General features: G+C 54.9%; 1 protein-coding gene across 1 annotated transcript in view; it reads left to right on the forward strand.

The window, feature by feature from the left end:
- SYNGR1 (synaptogyrin 1) overlaps positions 1-18,560 on the forward strand; it is a 52,155-nt gene that overhangs the window by 23,515 nt on the left and 10,080 nt on the right. The window lies entirely within an intron of this gene.

The following is an 18,560-nucleotide window of genomic DNA, read 5'->3' on the forward strand; positions in this document are numbered from 1 at the left end:
GGCGCCCGCCCCTCCCTCCTTCCCGGGCTGCGGGCGGGGGTCCTGGCCCTCGCGGGGGCGCCTGCTCCTCGACCCCTGGCTTCCCGGTGTCCCCACTTCTTACTCTCCCCCCGCCCCCCGTCGCGGTGACCTCCAGGCCGCGACCTGGCGCCTCGCGGGTCGGGTTGCGCGCGGCCGCCTGGGCGGACCGGCGACCGTGGGGACGGAGCCCTGGTTTCAGGTGGCCTTTATTCGGGGGTGGATCGGGGCGTGGATCGTTTCGCGGGGTGCACGCGCTCTTGCCATGGACGTTCAAGGAGGAGAGGGCAGGAAGCCGAGTTTTTGTGGCTTAGCTGGGCTCGTGTGGAGCGACGCGCCGGGAGCCGGATACCTGGGCTCTCTCCCCGGGAACCGTCTTTCTGCAGCGTGACCTTGGGCTGGAAGCCACCCTAGAAATGTTCACGGAAATTGAGGAGTTAAATTCCGAGGTGGGCAGCGTCACCTCCTCTAGCTTGCCTCAGTTTCCCGATTTGTAGCGAGGTGGGAGGAGCCTCCTTGAGACCTCCTTGGGCTCGGATATTTCCTGAATTCGTGCAGACACCTGGATGCCTGAGGAGGGCCGTGGGCCGGGAGGGCGGGAGAGAGGTCCCCTGCCCACAGGGAAGAGCAGAGAAGCCCGTTCTGGACCTCCAGCCTGACGAGGGCAGAATCCCTCAGTGCAGAGAGCTGAGTGGGGGTCCCTGTTCAAACCTGGGGTCGGGGAGAGGAGGATGGGACAGAGTCAGCACACAGGGAGGGTTTCACATGACCTGGGCAGCACCCCAGGGAAAGGAGGCCTGCTGCTGTCTGGGGAGGGGTGTCTGGGGCTCCCTAGGTTTGCCGGCCATTGCCCAGACCCCCTCACTAGAGGGTCTTGCCTCTGCAGGCCTGGGGCCCCTTCCTGTGGGCCTAGATCAGAAAGGCCTGGATTGGGGACACTGGGCAGGGCCCCTGTCAGCCACCCCACGGGGCTAAGCCTAAAGCCAGCTGTGGGGTGCTCAAGCTCCCTCACTTCCTGGATTTTCAGGGCCATATAAGGGTGTGATGGGTGGGACAGCTGGGGTGTTTATATCTCTGGCCTCCCAGAGGGAAAGGGATCTACCTTTCCTTTGTCTAAAAAACATTAAAACCTCCCTCTGGTGCCACAGGAAGGGTGGCCACGTTTAAACGCCTTCTTCTCAAGTGCCCACCAGATGGGGAGCTCTTTGAGGGCAGGGAAGCCCTGTTCTTTAGTCTTTGGGTCTCTGGTGCTGGCACATGGCCTGGCACCCTGGGTACATCCAGGAGGGTTTGTGGTGCTGAGTTCATTCATCCGTGTGTTGTCTCCAGCTCCCCAGAGACCCTGGCAGGTCCTTGGCAAAGGTAGAGCTCTGGGGGACACCTGCCTGATGAGGTGGGGCGGCTCTGTGCACCGCTCCCCTCCGCCGGCCCGAAGCGTGAAGTCACTGGCTTTGTGACGGGGTGTGGGCGTTTTGTCTGCTTGGGTCACTTCTGCTGGTGAAGGCTTCATTTAGCAAAGCTTTATTGAGTTGGCTAGGCTCCGAGGGAAGGCGGCGTGACTCAGACGCAGCCCTTAGTGCTCAGGGAGCCTACAGTCCCGCTGGGGAGTGAGCCAGGCACCCTCACGCAGAGGCCAGCAAAACCAGGAGAGCAATCAGAGAAGCTTCCTGGAGGAGGCGATGTCAAATTGGGCCTGGAAGGATGAGGAGGGTTTACATGTGTGCACATCAAGGTGCCAGGAGGACATTCCAAGCAGAAGGGAGAAAAAGTCACTGAGCACCCACTATGCAGGGCTGTTCTCACGGTTACCTGGCTAGTTCCCCCCACAGTCTGTATCACACTTGAGGGAGCTGAGGCTCAGAGAGGCCCAAGGTTACTGAGCATGTAAGTAGCAGATGGAGGATTTGAACCCAGATCTTCCTGTCTCCAAAGCACAGTGCTTCCCCTGGATCAGGAAGAGTTTGAAGTCCTGGGATTTCAGGTTTGGAAAGGATAAGGGTCATCTGGGTCAACCTCCATCCAATGTCCACATCCCCCCAGAGGCCCCCAACAGTCTCCCAGCCCTGCTCACTACCTTTGCGTGAGCAGAGGTATCTGATACAGGCTGATGAACTTTAAAAAAATATATAGGTTTTTTTCTGATCGTAGAAGTAATACCTGCCGATTGTTGGAAAACATAAATCACTTGTAATGGCTGCACTACAATATATCTGTGCTGAATACCACTGAACTGTACACTTAAAGGTGGTTAAGACGGTAAATTTTATGTTGTGTGTATTTCACCAAAAAAAAAAAAATGGGAAAAAGAAGCACGTGTGATCCCACCACTTAGGGAGGGCTGCTATCTCCTACCAGTCTTTTTCAAAAACACGTGATGCGCTGAGATATTTTAACACGTGGGGGCACGTAGTGGATGCACATGGCCACCTGCCCTCCTCCCTCGAGCTCCCTCTGCTTGCTCACCACAGGGTCTGGCAGGCAGGGTCTGGCTGGCGTTAAGCTTCACCTTGCAGCTAGTGGAGCCTGAGCATTCAGCACCAGCTTGCCCTGGTTTGCCAGAACTTTCCTGGCTTCAGCACTGATAGTCCCATGACCTGGGAGCCCCCCTGTTCCAGACAGACAAGACGGTTGGTCACTCTATCCAGGACTCCTGTGCTCCCCAGACCCCTTCTACCGCCCTATAGGGCCCTAACCACGTGAGCACTTGGGCTTGCGATTTTGTAAAACTTGTAAGAGAAAGATCTTTTTTCTGTTATTTGTTTATTTGAAAGTGGGTCCCCAAACATGTAAGCTTCAGGGAGTCACCAAACGTGGACCTACCCTGGAACCTGAGCCCCCAGGCCTGCAGAACCCCTTATCTCTTCACTGAGGCTTTCTCAACTCCTCTCTGCCTCTGTGTGCCCTACACCACCTCCCCTCACCCCACACACACACCTGGTGGGTGGTGATTACTCACTTTGGGAATTGAGGAATGGACCCTGAGGGTTAAGGTGGGGAGGGAGCTGGTGAGCCCTCTGGCAGATCCCAGCTTGGACCCTTCCTGCCCTGGGCGAGGAGGTGATGGCTAAGTTGGGACAGTGTCCAGGGTGAGCTCAGAGCTGCCTCCTCTGACCTGGGTTGGCGGGGAGGTGGGCTGTGCTGGCGGGGGGCCAGGAGATCTGGCACCAGCTGTGGCCACCCCCTCTGCCTCTGTCTCGCCATCGGAAAGCAGAGGCTGGGCTGGGTCAGAGGTGCCCAATCCTGCCCCGATCCTGCAGCCTGTCAGTGACCCCTTTCTTTACCTGGAGCCAGGTGGGGGGAAGTGGAGTTTCAGCAGGGAGCTAGCTGATTTCATATAAAGGACTACCTTCTATTTGGAATTTACATCCTTTTAGAGCTTTGAAATGACCTATGGGAAAAGAATATTGGCGCTGGTAGATGAGAGGTTTTCTTTTTCTTTCTTTTTTTTTTTAAAATTAATGCTCTGTTTTGGCAAAAATAAAACAATAAAATGTTGGAAATTTTGCCATTTTCAGGGTTGATCTCTTAAGGGCTTTGGCTGTAACACTCAGGATGTTGTAAGGAGGGTGGGTGTCATCCCTCGCATGACAGAAGTAAGGGGCAGGCTGGAGGTGACTTCTCTACTGACTAGAGACAGAGCTCCTGGGCCCGGGACTGTCAGAGCCACAGTTTCAATCCAGTCCACTGGGTCCACATTCAGTGTACTCCCCGTGGCTTCCCTGTCTGAGTCGCAGTGGCACCAAGGAGTGGCTTGAGGGAGCAGTTTTACACCCTCATTTTTATCAGACCCCCTCAATCATTCCAAGCAAACACTGAGTATAAGAGCTGAGCTTGCGGGACTTCCCCGGCGGTCCAATGGTTAAGAGTCCGCGCTTCCACTGCAGGGAGCGCGGATTCAATCCCTGGTCGGGGAATTCCCGACGCTGCAAGGCTCAGCCAAAAAATAAAAATAAAAAAGCTGAGTTTGCTTTGCAAACGCAGCAGCTTCAAAATGAGACCCCTTGTCTCCGTTCCCAGCCAGATTGCCACACTCTAGCTGTCCCACATAGAAATTCTAGAGCCTGCAGGGGCTGGGGTGAAATGGGTCCAGGGTGGAGACAGAGCCTCTGGCCAGCTCTGGCATTCATTCATTCATTCCACAAATACCAAGTCCCTGCTCGGTGTCAGCCTGTGTGTCCCACTGGAGATGCTCTAGGTCAGTGAGAACAGAATTGAGTCGACAGGCACCATCCAGAAGGCTTGGGATGCAATAAGAAGGAAATCCAGTGGGGAGTAGGTACCTCTGCCAGGGGGCGTGGAGGGCTTCCAGGGGGAGGTGACCCCTGTGTTGGTCCTAATAAAGAAGGTGGGGGTGGAGGTGCATTCCAGGTGGGAGGAACAACATGTATAAATAAATACTTGGGGGCACAAGGTCTGAGTGGGTTTTAGAAACGTTGCTGAGCTCCTGGGGACCCCGGGTGTGTGAGTGAGAGCAAGTCAAAGAGGTGTGGGGGGCAGGCAGGGTGGGCAACCCAGGGTCGGCCTTGGATGCCAGTTTCACAAGCTGGGCTGCATGGGAGGGCCATGGACAGCCTCAGAGAGGGGTTTTAAGCAGAGAAAAGGTGTGTTTTCGGAAGTTCCCCGCGGAGCCATGTGGAGGTATGGCTTGGGGAGGGCTCTGGGGACAGGAGGTCCAGCAGGAAATGTGTGGTGTGGTCTAGCCTGTCCTCTCCCAGCACCAGGCAAGGCCCTGCCACTTACTCAGGGGGCTGGGTCCACGCAGGCATGTCCTGTGCTCCTTTGGTATGTATCGCTGACAGTCTCAGAATCTTCTTGTCCTCTTCGCCTGCCTGTGACCGACCTTTGTCTGGTCCATCTCTCTCAGGCCTGGGAGAGAGTCAGGACACGGAGGTCATCAGGAGACGTGGATGATAGGTTTCTGCATGCATCTTGGGCATTTCTTCGTGTCCTGGGGCAGTGTGGGAGCTTGAGGAGTCTTGGGTTTGGCATCGAGACCAGGGCCGCCAGAGAGGGACCTTGGAAAATCCTCACCTGTAACGTGGGATTGGAGCGCCTGGGTTCAGGGCGGACTCGGTTTGTGAACATGGATGTATAAAGGGCCTGCCATCCAGTTCATTCCTCTAGGCACGTGACATCCCTGTCCAATGGGTTTCATTACCCCCACTTTAGGTGAGATGCTGAGGCCCAGAGAGGTTAACTGGAGCTACTGGGATTGCAGCCCATGCCTGACTTCCAGGACGTGGCCCTTTCTTCCTGCTTTGGGGAGTCCCCAGCCACATGGGGAGTCCCACATGGCCACTTATGCAGAGCTGTTAGGCAGGCTTGAGCCTGGGGAGAAAGAACAAAGGCTGGGGGAGGGAGGGCGGAGAGGAGGAAGAACCAGGGGGAGGAGGGAGGAAAGGGAGAGGGCAGATGGCAGAGCTGGCACGGAGCCACAGTTGGCACCTACACCGGAAGAACCAGCTGTCCGGTGGGAGGAGAGGCAGGGCAGAGCGTCAGGAAGTGCCTGGGGCCCGAGGCCTGAGTCCGTGTTCTGCGCCCACTCCACCCCTGACAGGTGGTGTGACGTGAGCGTCTGCCAGTGCTCTCTGGGCCCGTTTCCCCATCTATCAGATGCGGGGAGGACAGCCAGGCTGGGCTGGTGGTTCCCGGCCTTTCTACCCTCAGCAAATGCTACTCCTGCTCCTAGTGGGTTGTAGGTTGGGAACTTGGGGACTGGTCAGTATTTAAAGAAGTGATGTCAGGGACCCGCCTTCCGCACCCCTGATGCTTTGTGGGGGCCTGCAGGGGGAGCCTGGGCCCCAGATCCATACTGCAGGAGCAGAACAGTGTCAGCTGGAGCCGGCAGGGTGGCCCGTGCCCCTGTGTTTCTGGGGAAGCCCTCCCTTCCCGGAGGGAGAGGTGCTCACCCCACCTCTGCCTGGGAAGATGGTGTGGGGGGAGGGGGACCGCGGGGAAGGGGTGGCTGGGAGAGTCCCAGGCTGTCAGGCCCAGACTGTTCAGAAAGCCATCACCTGGGAACCCCAACCATCCCGGCTCCTCAAATGACTCAGGGTCCAGGGGTCGAGAGGACATGGTCTTCCCCCAATATTGGGCCCCCCTCTGAGCATCCCTGACACCTTTTTTAAGTTGCATTGTAGCCTGGCCTCCCCCACCACCCAGACCCGGCTTCCCCAGCAGCCTTCTCAGTGGGGGCTGTTCTTTGCCTCATGCCCTCCCTCTGCCGGGCCTGGAGATGGGACACAGTCATCCCGGCTCCTGAGGCTGCTTCCAGACCATTCTCCCCCAGCTTTGAATCTCATCGCAGCACTGGGCCAGCCACTCCCCTCATTGCAAGCCAGCCCCAGGTCACTTGCCCTGTCCCTCAGCACCGCCCCACCTTCCATCCTGCTGACTGTAGCTCCCGCTTCCGTGATCCTTCTCACAGCCTGGCCTCTCACTTCCTTGGCCTCCAGCCTCCCACAGTCTTGTCCTCCCTGCCTCAGCCACTCTCACTGGGTGTACCCTGGGCCTGGCCCTTGTTCCTGGCGAGAACTCAGGTGTCTGCCTCTCCCCACCCCTCCTGTCGTTCCAGCGCTCTGCCTCGCGCGCGGTCCTTGGCCTGGGACTCCCTCTGTGCACCGGCCCTCACCCCATCCTCCCCGCCCCCCTCGCCAGCTTGGGCTCCCTGGTGGTCTCACCCACCTGCTCCCGGCTCTGGCCCTCCTGCATCGCTGCGCTCACCTGGCAAAGCCCTGCTTGCATCCACCCTTGGCCTCCTCGCACCTGCCCCTCCCCCAGGCTCTCTCCTGTTCTGGTGGCCAGGCCAGCCTCGCAGGGTCCACCAGGTGTACCCTCTCACCTGCTGGAGGACTCAGATTCCCTCCTTCCCTCCCTCCCTCCGCCCTTGCCTCCATCCTCCACTCTGGCTCTTTCCCATCGGCTTACAAATGGGAGTTCTTCCCACCCCCTTGCCCATGCCTCTGGTCCTGCAGAAGATTTGTCTATGGTCACCGTCTCTGGTGTTTCTCCCCCGGTTTTCTCTCACTTGCGCCCTGCTCAGGCTCTCGCCCTCACCTCTCCATCTCGCCAAGATCATCCGTGACCTTCACGTTGCCAAATCCTGTGGCCAATTGTTATTAATGGCTCTCACGGCCGCATCTGGCGCAGTGAGGGGTTCGTACGTCCTCCCCGTTGGTTCCGTTGGTTCCGACAGCCGTGGGACTGCCGCCTTCTCTTTAATGTGCCTGGTCTTTGCGAGACTCACAGTCTAGTGGTGGGAAATGTGGCTGAGAAACCACTTAAAGTATGGAGGTGAGCATAAGCCCTAGAGTGAGGGAACGCTCACTCAGGCTCACTCGGGCTCGGGACAGGTGGGAGGGATGGGGCCAGCCAGGCGGAGAGGGGGCACATTCCAAGCAGAAGGAGCAGCACGGGTGATGAGAGGCTGCTGCCCCCCCCCCCCGCGCCCCATGGGCTGTAAGCTCAGGGGGGCAGGGACCGTGTCTGTCAGGTCACTGTCGTATCCCCAGTGCGAGACGGCACCTGGCATCTTGTCATGGCTTACACGTGGGTGAATGAGGCTGGGAATTGCAGTGCTCTGTCCTCCTCCATCCACCCACCGTCCCCATTCAAGTCTGCAGTCTTCAGGGCTGGGTCTCAGTTTCCCCGTTTCTAAGAAGGCTTCCTGCTCTCCTGGTGTTTGTGCAGCCACAGGAGGGAGAAGACAGGGGAGCCTTCAGATCACCAGGTCCAGCGAGTCTCAGTGCTGCAGGGATAGGGCCCCTGCCCAGCAAGCCCACTCCCCACCCCCACTGCGGAGAGCACGCGGAGACAGCTTGCGGGAAGATTACTGCCTAATCCGCAGCAGGTCTCTGCTTCCAAGGCTGCAGAGGTGGTGGCCGGGCCGGGCCTGGGAGGAGAGAAGGGAGCCTGCCTGCCCTGTCCCCGCCCTGCGGCTCTGCACGAGGCTCTTGAGGAAGCCGAGTGCCCCCCCACCCAGTGCCCATCACGCGCCCCTGCGTTGGCTTCGGCCCTTTCCCTCACGTGACCCGGGGGGAGGCAGGGCCTGTTCCCGTGAAGGGGGGCCCTTGCAGCCTGACTCATCCCTCAAATGCTCAGCTGCCCGTTTCTTTGTCCGCTCTTCCCGTGAGGCCCAGGAGGCAGGTTGAGGACTTCATGGGGATGCGGGCGGGAAGGCGGGCTCAGCTCGTGCTGAGGGAGAGGACGTGGCAGCCCTTTGTTACGGAGTGAGCTCCCTGTGGTCAGAGGTGTGCAAGCCAAGGATGCTGAGGAGAGAATAGTCTTTCTCCCAACACTCGTGCTGCCTGTGCCTCTGCCCATCTATCAGGCTTGCTGTTCATTCACCTTGAAGCCTTTCCTGACCCTCCCTCTGGGTCTGGACTGGAGACATACACCCAACAACTGAACCAAAAAATAAGAAAAAAATACATAATGAGGTTATCGAGAAAATAAATGGGGGTATTGGAGAATATTGGGAGTCAGGTCTGGAGAGCTTCTCTGAGGAGGTGGCTTGCATTGAGATTTGGATGTTGAGAAGGAACCAGCAGGAGCCAGCCTGGAAGATCTGGGGAACTCTAGGCATCCCAGGTAGAGGGAACAGCCAGTGCCAAGGCCCTGAGGCAGGAATGAGCTTAGGAGGGAGCAGAGGCGAGTGGCAGGAGAGGAGGCTGAGAGGAAGCTGGAACCCTGGGGTTTGGGGTGGGGAGGAGGATTTCACCGTGCGGGTGTTGGTGAGTGAGATGCAGCAGGGGGTGACAGCATCTGACTTAGGTTTAGAGAGATCTTTTCAGCCCCAGTGAAGTGGATGGTGCAGGGGCGCAGGAGTGGCGCACAGAGGCTGGGAAGTTGCCGTCATCGCTTAGCAAGAGGTGATGGTGGCCTGGACCGGCACAGGGGCGGGGGCGGGAGGCTGCATGGAGGAAATTGAGAGTTGTTTGGGGAAGGATGAAGAAATAGACCCAAGTGCCAGGTTGGGTGGGGTTCAAGGATGCGCCCACTCTGGGGTCTGAGCAGCTGAGTGGGAGCCAGTGTGCAGATGGATGAGGGGGCGGGGAGAGACCAGAGGTGAGACCAGCAGCCCGTCCGGTGTCGTCTTCTTCGGGGCTGGACTTTATCCTCAGCCCCGGGAGGGACTGGTGAGAGTTGGGGAAGTGGTGAGCGCCCCCTGGCGCCCGTCTGGAGATGGGTCGGAGGAGGCGGGAGAGGAGGCTGTCCTGAGTCAGGCAAGCAACACTGTGGCCTGGAAGTGGACAGTAGGCGATGCCGCGAACTGGAGAGCCGGCGAGCGGATCCGCTGGCTGCCTGCAGCGTGAGGCAGGGACCAGGGACTCCTCCCAGCCACCGGTCTGGGGAACAGATGTCTCTGTACAGGGTGAGGTAGATAGAAGGTACCATCCGGAGCTGGCAGGACCGGAGAGTCGTGGACTCCTGACCTCATCTCTTGACAGCTTGTCTGGAGGAAGACCCAGCAGGTGCCTAAGGATGTTTAAAGCCAGGCCTCTGGGAAGTTCCCTGAGAACAGCAGGGACCTCTGTCCCCACCTGCCCCTGACGCTGGCTGGGCCCAGCTGTCCCTGGAGCCCGAGTCAGCCTGATGCCCGGCACTGGCCCAGGCACAGCCTGCCAGCTCTCTGGGCGGATGTGGAGAAAAGTGGGCCGGGCCCCTCCTGCACTGTGGGGAGGTGACAGGCTCGGCACAGCAGCTGTCTCTCCTGGGTCTCGTGCTTGTCCTAGAGTCTGGGATCTGGAAGTCATTTCTTCATGGGGAGGCAGCTGAAGGTCGAGGTTTGGCACACATTCTGGAATGGGGCTGGACCTGGGGCAGGCCTGGGCAGGAGGCCCGGCACCATACTTACCTGCTCCGGGTCATCCGGCCGTGGGCTGGCCAGAGTCCAGGCCTCATGAAGCCTCAGCTGCCCTCTGCTGGAGTGCGCTAAGTAAGCCTGCTTTGTTGGGGTGGGTGTTTTGTTGTTGTTTTTGTTTGTCTGTTGAAGTGTAGTTGATTTTTACAATGTTAGTTTCTGGTGTACAGCAAAGTGATTCAGTTATACATATAGGTATGTATATATATTTTTTTTTTTCAGATTCTTTTCCATTAGGTTATTACCAGATACTGAATATGGTTCCCTGTGCTCTACAGTAGGACCTTGTTTATCTGTTTTGTACATAGTAATGTGTATCTCCTAATCTGTGGGGTGTTTTTAGGTTTATTTTTTTCCTTAGAGGTTTTGATGAGGATTAAATGAGATGATTTTTGTCAAGCCCTCCCAGTGGATGCAGGGCCCCTGCAGAGGCTGTGGGCTGGCTCAGGGTCGGGGGTGAGGGTGGGCCGGGGGAGACAGACCAGTAGATGAATCCCAAGCAGGAGTATGTGCAGGGTTAGGGTGGGCGAGAGTGACTGGGAAGGAGGGTGTCCCAGGAGGCAGCTGCAAGTCACCACCTCCCAACAGGGTTTTGAAGGGTGGGAAGGAGTTCGTTCCTATTTGAAAGATGAAGAAGGTGGGGAAGGGTGTTCTGGGAGGTGGGAACAGCCAGGGCGAAATTATCAAACAGCCTGTGGCTTTGCTAGTGCTGGCCCTCTAGGATGGTTGAGTCATGGGGTGGGAGAGAGAGCGATGTGAGGCCAGGGCAGGGTCTGGCAGTTCTGGGGTCTCTGTTTCTGTGTGTCTCTGAGTCCAGGAGCCCGAGATGCTGAGATTCCTTCAATTTGCTTTTCTGAGTTGGAGATAGCTCTGCTCTAAGTGCCATCTGGAATCCATTTTTTTAAGACTCAGGATTGGATTATAAAGATGGTGAAAAAAACAGAGTCTTGCCCCAGTTTACCTTGGTGCTTTTTTTTTTTTTAAACATTTTTCTCTAGCGCAAGGGAGGGAGGTGGTTTTTCCTGTGCCTGCCTGTGCCCAGTGGCCCCCTGAGTACCTCCCGGGGCCCTCACCCTCCATCCTCTCCTGTTTCCCGGCTGCTGGTTCTGCCTCCGCAGACCTGTCCCGGCCCCTGCAGCAGATCTGCTTGTTGGGGTGAGCTTCTCCCTCCCATGCCTCTGCCACTGCGGCCAGCGTAGAATTTCATTGTGGTTTAATTTCCGGTTCTCTGCTGGCTGCTCTGCGTGCTCCTTGCCATCCGGCCTTAGCAAGTCACCCCAGAGGCCGCCCGACACAGGGCACCGGCCTTGGATTTTTGTCAATACTCCATCCACCCTTAAACAGCCGTGGGACCTGGGCAGTTCCCTGGACGTGGGTAAAATGAGAATAAGGCCATGGACCTTGTGGAGTGAAGAGCATGTGTTTCAGTCACATCGTGGGTCTTGAGGGAGTCCCCGTTCCTCCTGCCTTGGACTGTGGAGCAGAAACCTGGGGCCTGGACCTGCTTTTGGGAGGCTCCCTCCCACTCGGGGTGGGGAGACTGCAGCTAAATGAAGGAGTTAACCTGGGGCCCAGAGGGTCCTGCAGGGGGTGTGGTGAGACAGCAAGGGCCTTGTCGTGTGTCCTTGGCAATGCTGCTTCCCCTCCCCTAGGCTCAGTTTCTCCATCTGTAGACTCTCAGCCTGGTCCAGGGGTGGCTCCCTGCCCTTGCCCAGCCCTGCAGCCTGCGGGGGACCTGGCACGACACCTCTGTTCCCAATTCTCATCCAGCCCAGCCCCTCCCCGACTGCCCTGCTCCCCGCAGCAGGCCAGTGTCTGCAGATTCTGGTGGCTTTACCTCCAAAGGACATTCAGCCCCCACTACTTCACCCCATCCCGCTGCCCATGCCAGCCCCACCCGCTTGTCCCTTACCTGGGCACTGATTAGCCCCTCTGGTCTCCCTGCTTACACCCTCGCCCCACAGTCTTTTCTCCATCATGACCAGGGTGAGTCTTCTTTTTTTTTTGCGGTACGCGGGCCTCTCACTGTTGCGGCCTCTCCCGTTGCGGAGCACAGGCTCCGGACGCGCAGGCTCAGCGACCGTGGCCCACGGGCCCAGCCGCTCCGCGGCATGTGGGATCCTCCCGGACCAGGGCACGAACCCGTGTCCCCTGCATCGGCAGGCGGACTCTCAACCACTGCGCCACCAGGGAAGCCCCGGCAGGTGGATTCTTAACCACTGCGCCACCAGGGAAGACCAGGGTGAGTCTTCTTAAACCTAAGTCAGATCAATCACTCACCTGCTCTTAACCCCGAAGTGACTCTTGCACTCAGCCTTCCCCTGCAGGCCCTGGGGGCCAGCCCCTGCCTACCTCGGGGACCTCCCCTTGCTCACTGTGCTCCAGCCACACCCTGTGCACCTCCTCAAGGCACCAAGCTTATTCGCGCCCCAGGGCCTTTGCACTTGTGGTTACTTCTCCCTGGAACGTCTCTCCCCAATATCTGCATGGCTCTGCCTTTCTGCATATGGGCGTCCGCTCAAAGGTCACTACATCAGTGACCCCCATTCGCCCAGTCTGTCTCCTCCTGCCCTGCTTGATGCTTCTTCGGGACACTTGTCTGGACTTTTGTACATGTTTCTCAGCTGTTTGTCTCCCTGATGAGAACAGGGACCTTGCCCCCTCAGCCTCTCGCACAGGGCCTGGCACATACTAGGTGCTTAGAAATACTTTAAAATGAATGAACAACCGATAGCAAGCCCCAGTTCTCTGGCCTCCGAGATGCGGCCTCCCAGGCCCCGGAGGCAGGGGGCCCTGTGGCTGCAGAGCGGTCATCTCCCTGGGTAGTGCATGCCCAGCAGAGGGGTAGCTCACCCCACCACCACCCAACATAATCAGAAAAGTTAGTTATAGCCCAGCACCTACCGCGTGGTAGAAAGAATATTACGGAAAGAAAACAGTGGAAAGGGCCGGGGGTTGTGAGGTGGGCAAGTAGGTGGCTGGTGGGAAGTGGAGGGAAGGGAGGCACCGGGAGAGGTGGGCAGAGCGGGTACTTAGAGGACCTTGACCACCAGCCCTAGAAGCTTGGATTGTGTCCAGAAGGCCCAGGGCCGGGGGTTGGGGGCAGGGCACTTAGGTGACCTTCGTTCTGCAGGGTGGGGAGCATGATCCATAGACCCAGATCTCGTTGCTCCTGTGGTTCTGGCTGCATTTAATCCAATGATTAGTCCGTTTAATCCCACCAGGCCCTGCTCTCCCTGCCGCTTCCTGTCCCGTTGCCTCCTCCAGCCCCAGCTCCCTGGTCCCTGCTCCAGCGTGCTCCTTCCCTCACCTTCAGCCTTTGCCCCTTCTGTTCCTGTGCCTGAAACACGCTTCCCCTGATCTGTGCAGAGCTGGCTCCTTCTTGACCCAGCTCAGAGATCACTGCTCAGGGCTCCCTCCCCTGACCACTGCCACCTCTTCCCAGCACTTGCCACCGTGGGTCATTGCCTCAATTATCTTTTCCACTTGTTTAGTGTCAGTCTGGCAGTTTTTGGTTGTTTACTCTGCATCACATGCTCTTCCTTACACGTAGGACCTCATTTATTCCTCACAAAATGTCAGTGGTTTAGGTGCTATTGTTGTTGGGAACTGAGACTCAGAGAGGTTAAGCCCAAGGTCACCCCGCTAGACAAGGGGCCAGGCTCTCGCCCCCTCACTCCTGTAGCTCCAGATGGTCAGCTCCCCGACAGCAGGGGCTCCACGGACGCGGTCCCCCTTGACGCCCCCTCCCAGCACAGTGCAAGGCACTGAGAAGCCTGTGACCTGTGATGAATGCCTGACGGAGGCCCAAGTCTGCAGGAGGGAGCCGTGGGCGGAGAGGAGGGCGGGGAGCCCAGGGGCTGAAGGACCGGCTGCAGGGAGCTGGCATGCCAGCTCTGCCAGTTCCGTGGCCCCGCCTGGTCAGGTCCGGGAGGCTGTTTAATCTTGCTCCTTCCCCTCTTGGGGACACGCCCTCACCAGCACTTTCCTCTTGGCCTCTCTGAGGACTCCCTGCTCCTCTCCCCCAAGAGGGCCCGTTTTAATGCTTCCTCCTCTGCTGTCCCCAAAGCCCGGACTTCCGCCCACCTGCTGCCCCCACCCCTCCACTCAGCCTGTTTTAGGGAAGGGGTCCACCCTTGTTCCAGCCCCCAGGGAGCGCGTCTTCTCTCCCAGGGCCTCTGGAGAAGGGAGTTAACCCTTAACGAAGTCCTGACTGCTGTGCTCTGTGTACTTGTGTATAATGCTCCCGTCAGCCCTGGAGGGAAGGTTAATTTTTACAGAGGACCAATCTGAGGCTCAGAGAGGTTAAGTCGTTTGCCTGAGGCCACACAGCATGAGCAGCAGGCCTGGGATTTGAATCCAGCAGGTCTGTATGACTCCTCAGTGTCTGAAGTCTCTGTCTAATCAAGAGGCTTTTCCATTTTGCTGGATTGGTGACGTCTGATGACATTGGGACTGGGCCTCAGATTCCCAACCTGGCAGTTTTCTGGTAGGAGCCTTGGACTTGTCTTGGTGCACAGGCCCAAGGGGCTGTGTGAGTGGTGGTCCCTGGAGTTGTGCAGTGCACGGCCCAGGCAGCTGGCTGTCAGAGCCCGCCTTTGTCTCCCAGTGGCGTCTGCATTGCTTGTCTGGGCTGTCAGTAGCCCAGGGGTCCCTCTGACAGTTGCTCTGAAGTCTGGACTTCGTGCCTCTCCCCTCCTGTGCCCCTGAACGCCAGACTTGCCATTCCAGTCCCACGGCCTGTTCCCATGACACCGATGCTTTCCTACTGATCCCCTGGGTCTCTGGAAATAAAGGGTCACGCCTGCTTCAGGGCCCACCTCCTGAGGCTGAGGGTCAGCTTGGTCAGGTGGAAGAGAGCGTAGGGCTGAGATTCAAGAGACCTGGGTTCAAGTTCAGCCTGTACCCTGACAACAGTGTCACCTTCTCTTTCTGAGCCTCAGTTTTCCTTCTCTGTCAGTTGGGGGCAGTACGAATCGCCCTTGCTGCGCCATGCGGAGGTTGTGAGGATGCAGAGCCTGTGACCGGGCAGAGCCGTGTGCCAGGAGGCCTGCACTGGTCTGCAGGTTGAGGTGACGTGTACATTCCCGAATCAGGACTGGCAAATGTGTGGCTCACAGGCCACCACTGCCCATTTCAGTGCCCGTGGCTGAACCAGGACACAGCACCCCCCCGCATCCTTTCTTTTTTTTTTTTGAATTGCAGAAAAATTCGTATTACCCACAAGACACCATTTTAAAGCATCAGTTCAGTAGCATTTAGTGGATTCCCAGTGTTGTGCAACTACCACCTGTCTAGTTTCGAGACTTTTCCATCACCCCACAAATACCCCCCATACCCATCAAGTAATCACTCCTCATTCTTCCCTCCTGCAGCCCCTGGTAACCTCTAGTCTGCTTTTTGTCTCTGTTTTGCCTATTCTGGGTATGATACATAAAAGAAATCATAATACTGACCTTTCGTGTCTGGGCTTCTTTCACTTCTTTCTTCACCTGTTTTAAGGTTCATCCAGTTGCAGCATATATCAGAACTCTGTCCCTTTTTATGGCTGAATAATATTCCATTGTATGGATGTGCCATAGCTTACTTCTCCATTCATCCATTCATGGACATTTGGGTCAGAATCCTTGTTAACACAAGTGTCATGAACCAGTGGTCTCCAAACCTTAGTTCATGCCGTCCTTCAGGAATAATTTTTGAAACAGTCCTTCCATTAAACGTAAATTTGAAACCCATGCACCTATGGTCAGTTAATCTATGACACAGGAGGCAAGAATATACAGTGGAGAAAAGACAGTCTCTTCAATAAGTAGTGCTGGAAAAACTGGAGAGCTACATGTAAAAGAATAAAATCAGAGTGTTCTCTAACACCATATACAAAAATAAACTTCAAAATGGATTAAAGACCTAAATGTAAGACTGGAAACCATAAAACTCCTAGAGGGAAACATAGGCAGAATACTCTTTGACATAAATCATAGCAGTATTTTTTTGGAATTATCTCCTAAAGCAAAGGAAATAAAGGCAAAAATAAACAAATGGGACCTAATTAAACTTAAAACCTTTTGCACAGCAAAGGAAACATGAACAAAACAAAAACACAACCCTACTGAATGGGAGAAAATATTTGCAAATGATATGACTGATAAGAGGTTAATATCCAACATATATAAACAGCTCATACAACTCAACATCAAAAAAACAACCTGATTAAAAAGAAAAAAAACAACCTGATTAAAAAATGGACAGGAGACCTGAATAGACATTTTTCCAGAGAGGAAATGCAGATGGCCAGTAGGCACATAAAAAATGCTCACCATTGCTAATCGTCAGGGAAATGCAAATCAAAACAAAAATGAGATATCATATCACACCTGTCAGAATGGTTATCATCAAAAAGAACATAGGGACTTCCCTGGTGGTCCAGTGGGTAAGACTTCGCACTTCTTGGGGCTTCCCTGGTGGCACAGTGGTTGAGAGTCCGCCTGCTGATGCAGGGGAAAATGCTGCAACTAAAGATCCCACATGCTGCAATGAAGACCCGGTGCAGCCAAAATAAATAATAAATAAATAAATAAATATTTTTTTAAAAAGAACACAAATAACAAATGTTGACGAGGATGTGGAGGAAAGGGAACCCTCATACACTGTTGGTGGGAATGTAAATTCGTGCAGCCACTGTGGAAAACAGTATGGACGTTTCTCAAAAAACTAAAAATAGAACTACCATATGACCCAGCAATTCCACTCCTGGACATATATCTGAAAAAAACAAAAACACCGACTTGAAAAGATACATGCACCCCAATGTTCATGCATTATTTACAGTTGCCAAGAAATGGAAGCAACCTAAGTGTCCATCAACAGATGAATGGATAAAGAAGATGTGGTAAATATTGTATATATATATAATGGAATATACTACTCAGCCATAAAAAAGAATGAAATTTTGCCATTGCAGCAACATGGGTGGACTTGGAGGGTATTATGCTAAGTGAAATAAGTCAGACAGAGAGAGGCAAGGACTGTGTATCACTTATATGTGGAATCTAAAAAACACAACAAACTAGTGAATATAACAAAAAAGAAGCAGACTCACAGATATAGAGAACAAGCTAGTGGTTACTAGTGGGGAGGGGCAATATAGTGGTAGGGGATTAAGAGGTACAAACTATTACGTATAAAATAAGCTACAAGGATTTATTGTACAACAAGGGACTATAGCCAATATTTTATAATAACTATAAATGGAATATAACCTTTAAAAATTGTAAATCACTATATTGTATACTTGTAACTTATATAATATTGTACATCAACTATACTTCATTTAAAAATGTGGATTTGTTTTATATATATTACTGCTACACTAATATGTCCAGTACATTTTAAAACCCATGTAAAGTGTAGACATCTTAAAAAGATACAATTTAAAAAATGATGCTTCTTATATTTTTTCTCACACCTGCGCTGGAGTCACTTCCCATCATAGGTGTTAGCTAAGGACGAAAATGTGTCTGGGTCATATTGAAATTCTAGTTCCTTATTATAGAAAAGTTGGAAAGCAAAGTGAAGTGGAAAATGGACAATAAACCCTCTGCAGCCTGCACCTCAAGTTCACTGTAGGCCACATCTGAGGTTCTGTTTTCCTGTTTGTGTGTTTGTCAGTTGGGTCTGGGCCTCCTCATAATCATAGTTTCTGGGGAGGCGAGAGGTAGGAGGAAAAAGCATGAACTTCAGAGTCAGGTCCCTGGGTTTGAAGCCAGCTCTGCCACGTACCAGCTGTGTGACCCTGGGCACATTAACCAATACCTATACCTTCCCTGCTTCATCTGCAAAATGCCGGTGATGCTGATTGTCTTCGTTAGCTGCTGCTGTGTAACAAGACACCCCAAAATGTAGTGGCTTAAAACAACAAACAGTTGTTATCTCACAGTTTCTGTGGCCAGGAATCTGCTTAGCGAGGTGCCACTGCCTCTCACATCATGATGTCAGCCAGGGCTTCGGTCTCATCTGAAGGCTGAGGGAGGATCCACTGTCAAGCTCACTTACATGGTGCTGGCCGGACTCGTTCCCTGTGGGCCGCGGGGCTCGGTTCCCTGCTGGCTGTTGACTGGAGGCCTCTCAGTTCCATGCTGCGCGTGTTTCTCCATAAGGCAGCTCAAAACCTGGCAGCTGCTTCAATCAGAGCAAGCAAGTGAGAGGAGTCAGGAGGGGGTGAGCACGATGGAGGCCAGGTCTTTGTAACCTCCTCGCACAAGTGACATCCCGTCACTTTTTGACATATTCTGTTTGTTTAGAAGCAAATCGCTAGGCTCAGCCCACAGTCTAGGGGAAGGAGATTGCACAAACGCGGAATACCAGGAGGTGGGGTCTTAGGGGACCACCTCTGCTGGCTGCCAGCCCAGCTGAAATAGACCTGTCTTGGAAGTTGTTGGGGGCACTTAAGGAGGTAACACATGTTACACTTGGGGTCCTGCAAGTAATTGACCTGTTGCTCTGTAATTGACAGGATTGTGACTGTTGTATTTTTTTCATTTGTCATTCTTTCCACTTGTCACGGCCTGGGCAACAGGGAAGGGTGGGACCAAGGACTGGGCCTGAGACCCCAGAACAGCCCGTGGCTCTGCAGAGCAGAGGGGAGCACAGAATGGGGCTGGGCACGTGCCCACATCCGGAG

The sequence above is a fragment of the Neophocaena asiaeorientalis genome, unplaced genomic scaffold, assembly GCF_003031525.2.
Source record: "Neophocaena asiaeorientalis asiaeorientalis breed wild unplaced genomic scaffold, Neophocaena_asiaeorientalis_V1.1 scaffold473, whole genome shotgun sequence".
NCBI classification, from domain to species: domain Eukaryota; kingdom Metazoa; phylum Chordata; class Mammalia; order Artiodactyla; family Phocoenidae; genus Neophocaena; species Neophocaena asiaeorientalis.